This window comes from Bemisia tabaci, chromosome 6 (assembly GCF_918797505.1).
Source record: "Bemisia tabaci chromosome 6, PGI_BMITA_v3".
NCBI lineage: Eukaryota > Metazoa > Arthropoda > Insecta > Hemiptera > Aleyrodidae > Bemisia > Bemisia tabaci.
Genome location: NC_092798.1, coordinates 12418183 through 12431012, shown reverse-complemented (window position 1 = coordinate 12431012; position 12830 = coordinate 12418183).

Genomic DNA, 12830 nt, shown 5'->3' with positions numbered 1-12830 from the left:
TTGATTGTTGCATACATTGTAATTCTCACTCCTGATAAAGATGATTGAATAATAATGTATATATAAATCTTTTTAATATAATTTACATGAAAATTAAAAAATTCAACAGTTTCTCTTGATGAATTGAAAGAGAAGCAAACAATTAGAAATCCTGCATTGACATCCTTGTTGTCTCATTTTCACTACCTAGATGCTGGAATCTGTTCTGATTTTCTGCTAGTGTGTCCCTCTGTATGTATTTTAACACCAATATAATGAGTTGGTAGCCATTTCAATTGAAATGTGTTGCAAACCTTAAGGATTTTCGATTTTCACCAAGATATGTTTTGTTGAAATTTTATTAAAAATAGAAAATTGACTGAAATTTACCGTATTTAATTATTCTTTCTTCCCTCCAAGATTCTCTTAGGTATACAATTTTATTTTATTTTTCAAAAATTAATGAGAGAACAAACGAAAACAAAAGGAAGTTAGGTACTCAGTTTGAGCCAATGATCTTCTTTTCGTATACCCGTGGGTTTAGGGATCTAGAAGGAAAGTGGGTACTTGCATACCCCTTACGGCAGAGAAGAATAGAATCTCTCAGCCAGCCAATGAGAGTATTGTGGAGGCACTAGTCACAAAGGGGCGCAAAATGGACTAGTCCTGTCGCGCAGAGCATGATGGGAGAGAATGAATCTCGCGCAGTCGAAAGAACAGTAAGTTTTCCCGCCATTTGAGACAATCTCTTCAAGCTCGATTATTTCATCGAGAAAAATTCATTTTCAGTTGAAAGTTTTAGAACACACATACTTCATCACGCTGTTAGTACATTTCATCCATAAAAACTTTTCATTTCTACTCTCATTAAGAGAACTTGCGCGTATAAAAACGGGATTTCCACATCAGAATGCGTGGCGATTTGAATTCCCGCTACGCGCGACTAGTTCACGGCTATTGTGCGAGTACCCACCTTGCTTCTAGATCCCTATCCATGAGGTACAGGTCAAAAACTTAAAGTACTGAATGAGCTTATTCAGTAATTAGTACGTTGGAAGTGGCAGGAAGTACGCACCAACCTCATATTTACAGGATGGTCCGGGACCTCTCCCAAAATTTTTTGGAAAATTGCATCTTCTCTAGAGCAATTTTCAGCTATTCTCACCGAAAAAATTGATCCAATTCCAATTCTCAAGATTAAAAATACATCGTGCGCTCACTTAGCAAAACCCCACACGTTTCTTGGGGGGCGCCAAGTAGATATCTGGGGGCTCTCCCTTTTTCCGCCCATGCACGGGACGAAGGCTTTCTAGATACTAATGTAAGGAAATATCGGTTCGATTGTAATCTTTTACAGTCAAACTGAGGCGTTCAGAAATCTTGAAACCTCCTTACATTGTCTCTGCGGTTCTTGATGAAGCCAACCGTGACCAAAAATTTTGACAGTTTGGCTCCCCACGCTTTGTGTCGAAAGTTTTACATTTTTCACTCACCACATCTTAACTCAGGGAAAAACGTGTACACTTATCGAGTCGACAAAAAGTGTGTCCGAAACTCGACAGGGTGTCCCAGGATCAAGTACGAGTATTGAAGGAGTCGATTCCTTGGGTCAAAAAAGACGGGTTTGTGGTATAATTTTTTTCCAAAACGCTTTCCCTGGGTGTCAGCCCCCCACACCCTTGGCACCCACTCGCGCTCCACTCAGTCCCTCTTACCTATCTCGAAAACGACGAGTCAAAGCGAAAAAACGCGAAAGACATTTTCCCAATATTTTTCAACGCTGAATCTAATGGTGCCGTCATAAATCAATTTTTGTCGCTAGAAACATTATTTTTGATCTTTTTTAGGTTCGATACTCCCCTGAACCCCCCTCCTCAAAATGAGTTTCCCCTGTTTTGGAGATTTAAAATGAAAAGAACGCTAAAATTTACTCCCAGTTAGCCATTTTCATTAATTCTGGTTGATAAACATTGTCACAGTGTTAGAAAGACAATTTTTCTTCTCTAATTTTAGGGGGCCGTGGCCCCCAGGGAAGCGTTTTAGAAAAAACAGTTATACCTCCGAAACGTCTTTTTTTGACCCCAAGAATTGACTCCTTCAGTGTTCGTACTTAATCCTGGGACACTCTGTATACCGCCGGGATGAGTCGTGAAGGTTGCGTGTCACTAAGGCAGCCGCAGCGAGGCTCGTCCTCGTTTGAGGTTGGCGGCGGACGCGAGGTCTATGGTATTTCAAATCGCCTTCAATTTTCGTGATACCGCCCCGTAGCACTCGTGCTCGTTTAGTGGTATCACCGCCGTTCAACACAAACCATAGACTCAAGAATCCACAATACATAATAATGTACCTATATCGATGGCTGACGGGCGATACCGCCAATCTGCTAACTTGACGATTTGGCCAGGCGAAGAAAAACTTCGCCATTTCTGTAATTTTAAGTTTTTTGCAAGTTTTCATACTCCATAGCACCAGTTAAGCGCTCCCCTAAAAAATTGGAAAAAAACTGTCTGTAATCATCAGCGTGCGTGGTTTATACTGTAAAGTATTGCAGAGTGCCTAACTCATTTCTGCCAAAATTTTCAGTTCGGCGGTATTGTTTATTACCCCAGTACGTACATACATACGCGACGAAAAAACTAAAAAACGGGGTACAGACTGAGAAAACTTTAACTTGACGGGACGAGCTTAATATGCATTTTTCAATCGATGGAAAGAAACATCGGTCAAAAGAAACCATTGACCAGCCTGACCTTGCCGTTAAACGGCGATTCATTTTTGTATTTTTCAATTTTACCTGTTTCTTTTCATCGGTCGAAAAAGAGCATGCAAAGCCCGAGACGTCCCGTGTAGTTATCGTCTTTTCAGCTTGTGCCCCTTTCGTGTGTTTTTCCGTCGTGAAATATATTTGCGCTTATAGTTTTTTTTTTTTTTTTTTTTTTTTTTTTTTTTTTTTTTTTTTACGGACGTGCAGGGCCGGATTTAGGGGGTGGCCACATGGGCCGCGGCCCATGGCGGCAAATTTAGGGAGCGGCAAATTTTGTATTTTTTTTTAAATGTAGCTATAAAGAAAAATCGGATTCAGAAAAAAAATTCAAACGAGAAAAGATGACAAAATCTCTCATTTCCCGATAGTATATCTCTAATTTTGTCGTCTTTCTGTGATATAATAGACAGCACCTAATTAAATTAGTTGAGTTAAGACCAAGAGAGAAATCGAACACGGAATTTGGCCTGGAACGGCTCGGCGCAGAGAGAAATGATAACGAGAACTTGAGATGAAAAGGAGAAACCCACGGCGCGGCGGTCGGCATGTAACACATATTACCGCCTTCAAGACTGCATGAATACTTCACGCATTGCGCCAAATACAGTGCGGTCAGCGTGAAACGCTTAGCACCTACAAGACTGCGTAAATGTGTCTTATGCACCATTCCCCCGCTGGCACTTTCATTTGATGGTTTTTATCGAGTTTCAAAACGAATGAGAAGGGGGCGGCAAAATATAGGCGACCCATGGGCGGCAAGTAAGTAAATCCAGCCCTGCGGACGTGCATATCGATGGTCAAAGTGTGAAACCGCACACCTCCATTTGCGACGTTGCAGACTTCCTGTTATAATTTATTTTTTCCTAGAAAAACGAGTCAATGCAATTTCTTGAAAATTCCTTAATTTTTCCTCTCTGTTAACAGGATATCCTGTATGAATTTCAAGCTTTACAGTATGTCTGTTTTCCTGCGAAAAATTGAAATAGGATCGGCAATTTTGAAACATCAAATGGAGATACGTGGTGTCGCACCTGAGCCATCGATATACATCCGTCTCGAATTAAATTTTCGCGGAGAGTGAAACTAGTTAGTTCGGAAAAATTGCTTCGCCAAATTTCCAAATCGTGTTTTGTTGTTGGATTCTTGTGGACTACAGCTGAAAATAATCAGATTTGTCCAAACCAGGGCCGGATTTTCCTACTTGCCGCCCCCTTCTAATTCGTTTTGAAACATCATTAAAAACCATAAAGTGAACGTGCCAGCGGGGGAGGGGTGCATAAGACGCGTTTACGCGTCTTGAACACATTTTTTGGGGAAGCCCTGTCAACATTACTAGCAAATGGTCACGGAACTTAGCTCGAAAGTCAAGTTTCGGTAACCTATCTCTAATGGACATGGCCTTCCATTCATAAGAAATGAGCGAAAAAATTATGAAAGAACAAACACAAAACTTGGTTTAATGATTTTAACTTCCGCCGCCGCGCCGCGCCGACCGCACCGAGTTTGGCGCAATGCGTGAAGCATTCACGCACCCTTGTAGGCGCTATGCGTCTCACGCTGATCACACTGTGTTGGTCGCAATGCGTGAGGTATTCATGCATTCTTGTAGGCGCTATCCGTTTCACACTGTCCGCAATGACCGCACTGTGTTTAATGCAATGCGTGAAGTATTCGTGCAGTCTTGTAGGCGCTATTATGTGTCACATGCCGATTGCCGCGCCGAGGGCTTCTCCTTTTCATCCCAAGTCCTCGTCATCATTTCTCCCTAAGTCGTGCCGTTCCAGGTCAAATTGTGTGTTTGGTTTCTCTCTTAACTCGACTAACTATCACTGTAAGACGACAAAATTAGAAATTAATATACTCTCAGGAAAAGAGAGATTTTGTAGCCTTTTCTCGTTTTTAATTTTTTTTTTCTAAATCCGATTTTTTTATACCTACATTTAAAAAAATTGCAAAATTTGCAACCCCCTAGATTTGCCGTCATGGGCCGCGGGCCATGTGGCCACCCCTTTAATCCGGCCCTGGTCCAAACAACAACTTTCTACGTTCAATATTAACTAGCAAAGATATAGCGATCTGAAAAATGTGTTTGATGACGTCATCCACCGCGGTAAAGACACCCTTGGTTTCGTCCACCTTGCTTTCATTTGTCAGGGAGACTTATTATTCCCGTTTGTTAGGTACTCAACGTGAAACTTGGATGAAAGCTAGGTGAAAGAAACCAAGGGTGTCTCTATACCGCGGTGATGGCGTCATAAATCGAAAATTTCGATGTGCGATATCCCGCTTAATATTGAACGTATAAAATTGCAGTTTCGGCAGATCTTATCATTTTTAGCTTATCTCAGGCTTCAAAACACGGATGTGTGATCGACCAGCGCAACGGACTCATTACCAGTGGCGTGGCGTGCTTTGCGATATATCGACTGATCGGCCATTTAAACCTATAGAAAAGTATCGATAAACAGGGTGTTCGGCGAACACCCTATTTATCGATTTAGGGCCGGATTAAGGGGGTGGCCACATAGGCCGCGGCCCATGGCGGCAAATCTAAGGGGCGGCAAGAATTTGCAATTTTTTCAAGTGTAGGTATAAAAAAAAATCGGATTTAGACAAAAAAAATTACAAACGAGAAAAGGCGACAAAATCTCTCATTTACTGAGAGTAAAGTAATTTCTAATTTTGTCGTCTCTGAGTGATACAAAAGACAGTACCTTCAATTAGTCGAGTTAAGAGAGAAACCAAACACGCAATTTGGCCTGGAACGGCGCGACTTAGAGAGAAATGATAAAGTGGACTTGAGATGAAAAGGAGAAGCCCTCGGCGCAGCGATAGGCATGTAACACATATTAGCGCCTACAAGACTGCACGAATACTTCTCGCATTGCATCAAACTCAGTGCGGTCAGCGTGAAACGGATGGCGCCTTCAAGAATGAATGAATACTTCATGCATTGCGCCAAACACAGTGCGGTCAGCGTGAAACGCATAGCGCCTACAAGACTGCGTGAATACTTCACGCATTGCGTCCAACACAGTGCGTTCAGCAGCGGTCGGCGTGAAACGCATAGCGCATACAAGACTGTCTGAATACTTCACGCTTTGGGCCAAACAGAGAAGGCCTTGTCCACACAGAGATAGGTTTACGAAACTTAACTTTCGCGCAAAGTTCCGTCAACTTTTGGTAGTAGTGTTGACAGGGCTTTCCCAAAAAATGTGTTCAACACGAGTAAATGCGTCTTATGCGCCCCTCCCCCGCTGGCACGTTCATTTGATGGTTTTTATCGAGTTTCAAAACGAATGAGAAGGGGCGGTAAAATACAGGCGGCCCATGGGCGGCAAGTAGGTGAATCCGTCCCTGGTGTTCGCAGCGAACACCTTAATAATAGATTACTTACCTACAGTGGCGTGGCGTGAATTGCGATGTATCGATTGTTCTGCCATTAAAACCTATGGTAAGGAATCGATTTTTGAGGTGTTCGCTGCGAACACCCTGTTTATCGATCTTTTTCCATAGGTTTAAATGGCATAACAATCGATATATCGCAAAGCACGCCACGCCACTGCTTACCTAAGCTTCAAATGGGGAAATATCGACAGATCGCAAAGCACGCCGCGCCACTGCTCATTACATCAGGAAAGAACCTCTTTTAGCTCAAGCTAATTGGAATTAACTCTCTGAGAACTGCGACAGGGGATCTGCCGGAGTCTGTTGTGATCATCCCGATAAGTTGGAAGGAATTTATGACATTTTGCAACTCAGGATCAGGGCCCAGTTCTCGATGTTTAATTCATTGGCGTATGAGCTATGATCTGTTATTTGATTCGGGATCGGGGCATCTCTCACCCAAATCCACCGCCCAAGGTGAACGCCCCGCCGCACAGTGGATCGAGTCAATAGAGAGGTAGGACAAAATTCGGAAACTTTAAACGCTTGTAACTCCGTTCATACAAAAGTTTGAGGTTCTGAAAGCGGTCCCATTGGTTTTCTCGTGAAATTTTCTTCTTTGGGCATCCCTTTAAATCTAAAATAGGACGGAAAAACACAAAAATTTGTAGTCAATAATTTCACGTCCGACATCTCTAATGGACCGCTAGACAAGGTACGAATTTCAATATTCTGATACATGTTTCTTAACAAAAATTTCACGTAAAACACGATGCGCACAACGAAAATTACCAATATCAACTCCTTACGAAGATATTTAATGATTCTTGGTGCGTGAATTCAAACTACCCGCTCATGAAAACTCAATGCTCTACATGATTCACATCGCGCACTAAACGTTATCATGACAGTCTCTGCGATATAAAAATCTGGCAACCTTAATCTTGACGCTTTGGCTCAGCTATTACAAATAGCTTATTGTTTGAACAATCACATGGTGGGAAATGAACATTGCTCGATTGAGAAGCTTGCTGAAACCGTTGTAGTGCGCGATTTGATTCACGTGGAGCTTTGAGTTTCTTGTGAGCGGGCAGTTCAAATTCGTAACCAATTTGAAATGAAAACGTTGATATCTTTGTTAGAAGTTGGTTTCAGTAATATTCGTTGCGCGAATCCTGTTATACGTGAAATTTTGGTTAAGCAACATGTATCAGATTGCTTGAATTTGTACCTTGTCTAGTGGTACATTAACCCGATCCATTGTGTGCCGGGGTCCCCATACTCCAGCCGCGACAGGGGACACACGAGGGAGAAAAAATTATGAAAATAACGGTAAAATCGTCGGTCATCGGACGCAAGGGCGTATCTCAGTTTTCACGTGAGCCCTGTGATTCTTATAACTCAATACGTTCCAAGACTTATGCAGGAATAGAGATACGCGTTTTTGTTAGAGGGAGCGACGACATGGACCGCGATGTGCTTCCACATCTACAGCCGAATTTTTGTCGCACTCGATGGCAAAAATCCGTTGACTTCTAACCAGAAACCCAGGGATGCGGAAAGTGCTCGCAGACTGACTGCGGAGCTAATGTGAAGGTGCCTGAAAAGTAGTAAACAAATGTGATGGCAAAAGGTATAAAACAGCTTAGCGCATAGCTTTTTGTAGAGTAGGTATATTCAGGGTGTCTACTGAAACAGGCTGACCAAAAATCAATACTTATACAGTACTGTTTCTGTACACTGGAAAAAAAACACACATTGGATCTAGAGTCTAGACTCTTAAAAACATCGACAAGAAAAATTACTCTTGATTCAATCAGATTTAAGCTTAAATAAAAAACCAAACCTCTTAATTTGAGCGGATTTCCTTTTGATTCAAGCTTAAATCTGTTTGAATCAAGAGTCCTTTTTCTTGTCAATGTTTTCAAGAGTCTGGACTCTAGAACCAATGTGTTTTTTTTTCCTAGTGTGCATTCCCAAGAAAATCAGTACCTCCTCAACAGAAAAATTCAGTACTTTTTCAGTACCACCAATTATTGACGAAATTCAAAAAAAATTTCAAAAATTTGAATTTCGCTCAAATTGAGACAAAAATGACAAAGAAATTAGAAAAATTCCGGACCCTCTTGCGGAATTTCCGCACTTTTTCAGTACTTCCGGACCGCCCTTAAAAAATCAGTACTATTTCCAGACTTTCCGAGAATTCTGGACTTGTAGACCCTGATTATATATCTAGATGGGGAGAATACGGACGTATCGGAATACGGAGCTGTTAGAGCCCAAAAGGACAGCCATCCTTCTAACACAAAAAACACCAGGATAATGCCACTGCCAATCTTCAGATTCCAATATCAAACACACTGGAAAAAAAACACATTGGATCTAGAGTCCAGACTCTTGAAAACATCGACAAGAAAAAATACTCTTGTTTCAATCGGATTTTTGCTTAAATCAAGAACCGAGCCTCTTAATTTGAGCAGATTTCCTTTTCCTTTTTCATAACTTTTCCAAATCCTGATTTTTTCCGGAGGAAAATTAAAATTTCTGCATAAGCGTATGCGAAAACAGTGCGATCGGACTGCCGATTTTTCACAAATCCGATTTTACGATCGATTTTTCCTCAAATCCTGATAGGATCGGGAAAATCCTGATGCTAGGCACCCTGCTTAGAAAAAAAAAAACACATTGGATCTTGAGTCCAGACTTTTAAAAACATCGACAAGAATAAAATACTCTTGATTCAATCGGATTTTTGCTTAAATCAAGAACCAAGCCTCTTAAGAGCAGATTTACTTTTGATTTAAGCAAAAATCTGATCAAATCAAGAGATTTTTTTCTTGTCAATGTTTTCAAGAGTCTGGACTCTAGATCCAATGTGTTTTTTTTTTCCAGTGCAGGGTGCCTGGCATCAGGATTTTCCCGATCCTATCAGGAGTTGAGGAAAAATCGATCGTAAAATCGGATTTGTGAAAAATCGGCCGTCCGATCGCACTGCTCTCGCAAACGCTTATGCAGAAATTTTAATTTTCCTCCGGAAAAAAAACAGGATTTGGAAAAATTATGAAATCAGAATTCAGCAGTCCAAAATCAGGAAAAATCAGGATTTCCCTAAATGAAAAAAAAATCGACACCCTGTCAAAGCAAAATATGGCCATGAATGCATATAAATTCACTTTACGATACAGTGAGGGATCAGTAGTGTGCATTTATGCGGTTTACACTGAGTGCGGTAAAATTCGTCGTTTTCCTAACGGAAAAACGTAACTACATTCCAATGCTGCCAAATTTCCCCTCGCAAATTTTCATTTCTACGCGGAGAATCTTAGGCACTTCTAAGTAGAAATTCCACTGATTTTTCGTCTAATCTCATGCAAAAATCAGAAAAATTGTGGACAAAATTTTCATAGGTACAATCTTGTAAAAAAATTTCATTTCTCGAGTGAATTCTGCAACTTTTAAATGGATTTACTTTCCTTCAGACCGAACGGGGAAAGAAGAATTCTGCACCCAATCCAACCAAACCGCGCGCGCGGTGGGGTTGAGTCCTGCCATAGCTTCCGTCTTTCTATCTTTATACACCCGCGTTTAAGTCTCTCGGCTGTACCCTGCACGGGTTCTGATGAAGGGTTTCACGATGAGGCCGTCTCTCTCTGCATCACATCCATCCAAAGGAGCAGTCTTAGAGGCAATAAGAAAGTTTGTAAATCCGGTTTTTTTTTCTAGTTTTTTTTTTTTTTTCATGTGTATTGTAAGAGTGCATTGAAGAATGCAAAGAGTTCATACAGTTTTGCCTGTTTTGAGGTGAAAATCAGCAAAAGAGGTGCAACATTTTTTTCTGTGGTAAATATTCAACCGGGTTTTGTTCGGTTTCTGGCTCATCCATAAAAGCACCTATCTGCATGGAGAAGCTGATAGAACGAATGAGGGGCTCGAAGGACAAGGCGCGTAGGTGCAAGCTTTTGTTATTTCGAGAATTACGCGTTGGAAGTTTCAAAATTGCATGGATCCTTACGGCGGAAAAGAAGTTCGAAGTGACTTTTATGCTTAAAAATTGGAATTTGGGAGCAAATTTTTCACAGAATATGCATTTAAGCTAGTTTAACCTGGAATCATTAATAGCTTAATTTTTTAACAACTGCACTTATGCGCCTTGTCCTCCAAGCCCCCCGAATGTGACCCGAGAGGGAGAAATGTGTCTCAAGATGGGAGCTCAAATTGTTCAGCATAGCGAAAACCGGTTTTTGGGGATAAATACCGATTTCCAGTTTTCGCTGCTAAACCAGGGCTGGATTCAGGGGGTGGCCACTGGCCACATGGGTTGCGGCCCATGGCGGCAAATCAAGGGGGCGGCAAATTTTGCAATTTTTTTAAAAAATCGAATTTTGAAAAAAAAAATCAAAAACGAAAAAAGGCGACAAAATCTCTCATTTTCTGAGAGTATAGTAATTTCTAATTTTGTCGTCTTTTAGTGATACAAGAGACAGCACCTTTCATTAATCGAGTTAAAAGAGAAACCAAACACGCAATTTGGCCTGGAACGGTGCGACTTCGAGAGAAATGATGGCGAGGACTTGAGATAGAAAGGAGAAGCCCTCGGCGCGGCAATCGGCATGTAACACATATTAGCGCCTACAAGACTGCACGAATACTTCTCGCATTGCATCAAACACAGTGCGGTCACTGCGGTCAGCGTGAAACGCATAGCGCCTACAAGACTGCGTGAATACTTCACGCATTGTGCTAAACACAGTGCAGTCTGCGCGGTGCGGCGCGACAGCGGAAGTTAAAATCATGAAACTACTTTTATGTTTGTTCTTTCATAATTTGTTCGTTCATTTCTTATGAATGGAAGGCCTTGTCCACACAGAGATAGGTTTACGGAACTTAACTTTCGCGCGAAGTTTCGTGAACTTTTGCGTTCAGTGTTAACAGAGTTTTCCCAAAAAATATGTCCAACACGAGTAAACGAGTCTTATGCACCTCTCCCCCGCTGGCATATTAATTGATGGTTTTTATTGGTATTTCAAAACGAATAAGAAGGGGGCGGCAAAATACAGGCGGCCCATGGGCGTCAAGTAGGTAAATCCGGCCCTGTGCTAAACATTTCCTAATACTATCCAGAGCATCGGACCGAAGTCTCAAGCTATAATTTGTACTATAAAGGGTGTTGATGAGGAGGGTTGGTGGGGGGTGTTAGTCACTTTTTCGGGAGTCATGATATGATAACCCTGGACGTAATTAGGGAGGCCGAGGAGGCCGTCTATAGATAGACTAACGAACGGTAGCCCACGAGAGGCCCTATAGTTGGTACATCATTTCCCCTCGAGTCAATGAGAATCATCCGTTTCAACCAACAGGATCGCTCCGTGCTTTCTGTGTCTTCTTTGTCTATCGCTTTGTGTATCGATTTCAATAATCAGCCTGCAGCGGAGTGACTCTCTGTTCCCTACTGGAGTCGGAGATAACTCACAGTCACTGTCAGTGCATTTACTTAGTATCAGCACGGATTGCAGTGTGCGATTCCGCATTTCAGAAAAGCGGACGTGCATCGGTCATCTCGCCAAGGTTCTCCATGCACTTCAGAGCTTCATCAATCGAGAAAACGCATGCCGATGGTGAAGCTATGCTATACCAAACCACGCATCTCAATTTGCGACGTTCCAGCTTTCGTGTTACACAGACTTACTTTTTTCAGGGTAGCCACAGGATTTAGAAATAAATTCCCCGATTCCTCGGCCACATTTTGGTGAAACTCCCTGACAATGGAGATGTTGCATGTGTGAGGAATTTGCGATTTGACTATTGATTATAATGTAAAAGTTCGTGAGAAAGAAGATGGTGCCACTGGTTTTCTCTGAAATCAACTCCCAAGCTCAAAAAAAGCTCTCAAGTTGAGGCCAAAATGGAGGGGATATCCCACGCTACCCTGAGAGTCCACATCTACATGAAGACAAACTCTCCATGCACAGATAGGGAGCAAATACATTGACAGGGCTGCCACTTTATTTGGGGACTCCAAAACTGAAAACACGGCAACCCTGCTAATGCATTTGCTCCCTATCTTTGCATGGAGAGTTTGTTTTGATGTAGAGGTGGACTCTCAGGGTAGGGTGGGATATCTCCTCCATTTTGGCCTCAACTTGAGAGCTCTTTTTGAGCTTGGGAGTTGATTTCAGAAAAAACCAGTAGCACCACCGTGTTTCTCGCGAACTTATACATATGAATCAACAGTCAAATTGCAAATTCCTCACACATGCAACATCTCCATTAAGAATATGTCAGCTACTTAAAGGCATGATTTGAAATAATTTTCGGGCAAAATTTGTTGCTCGAAACGTCAAACCCATTCTAGAAAGAAAATGCAGGTGACTTGACAATGTATCCTTGACATTTTCCCTGACATTTCCAGGTTTTCCCTGACATTTCCCGGTATTCCCTAACTGTGGCAACCCTATTTTTTTTTTAAAGATAACTGACCATGTATGTAGTTATTGGGCAAAATTTTGCATGATTTCGGTTTGCCTTCTTAAAAAAGTTCTCTAAAAATTCCCTGTACATCGAGAAAAAAGATTGGTAGAATTTACCATTCCGTCACGCTGTATTTTACACAGCGTGAATTCCAAGACAATTCTGCCAGAAAAACGGTAGACGTTACGGTTACAGGACTTTTGGTCCAATTTTTTTTGTCCATAAATTTTTT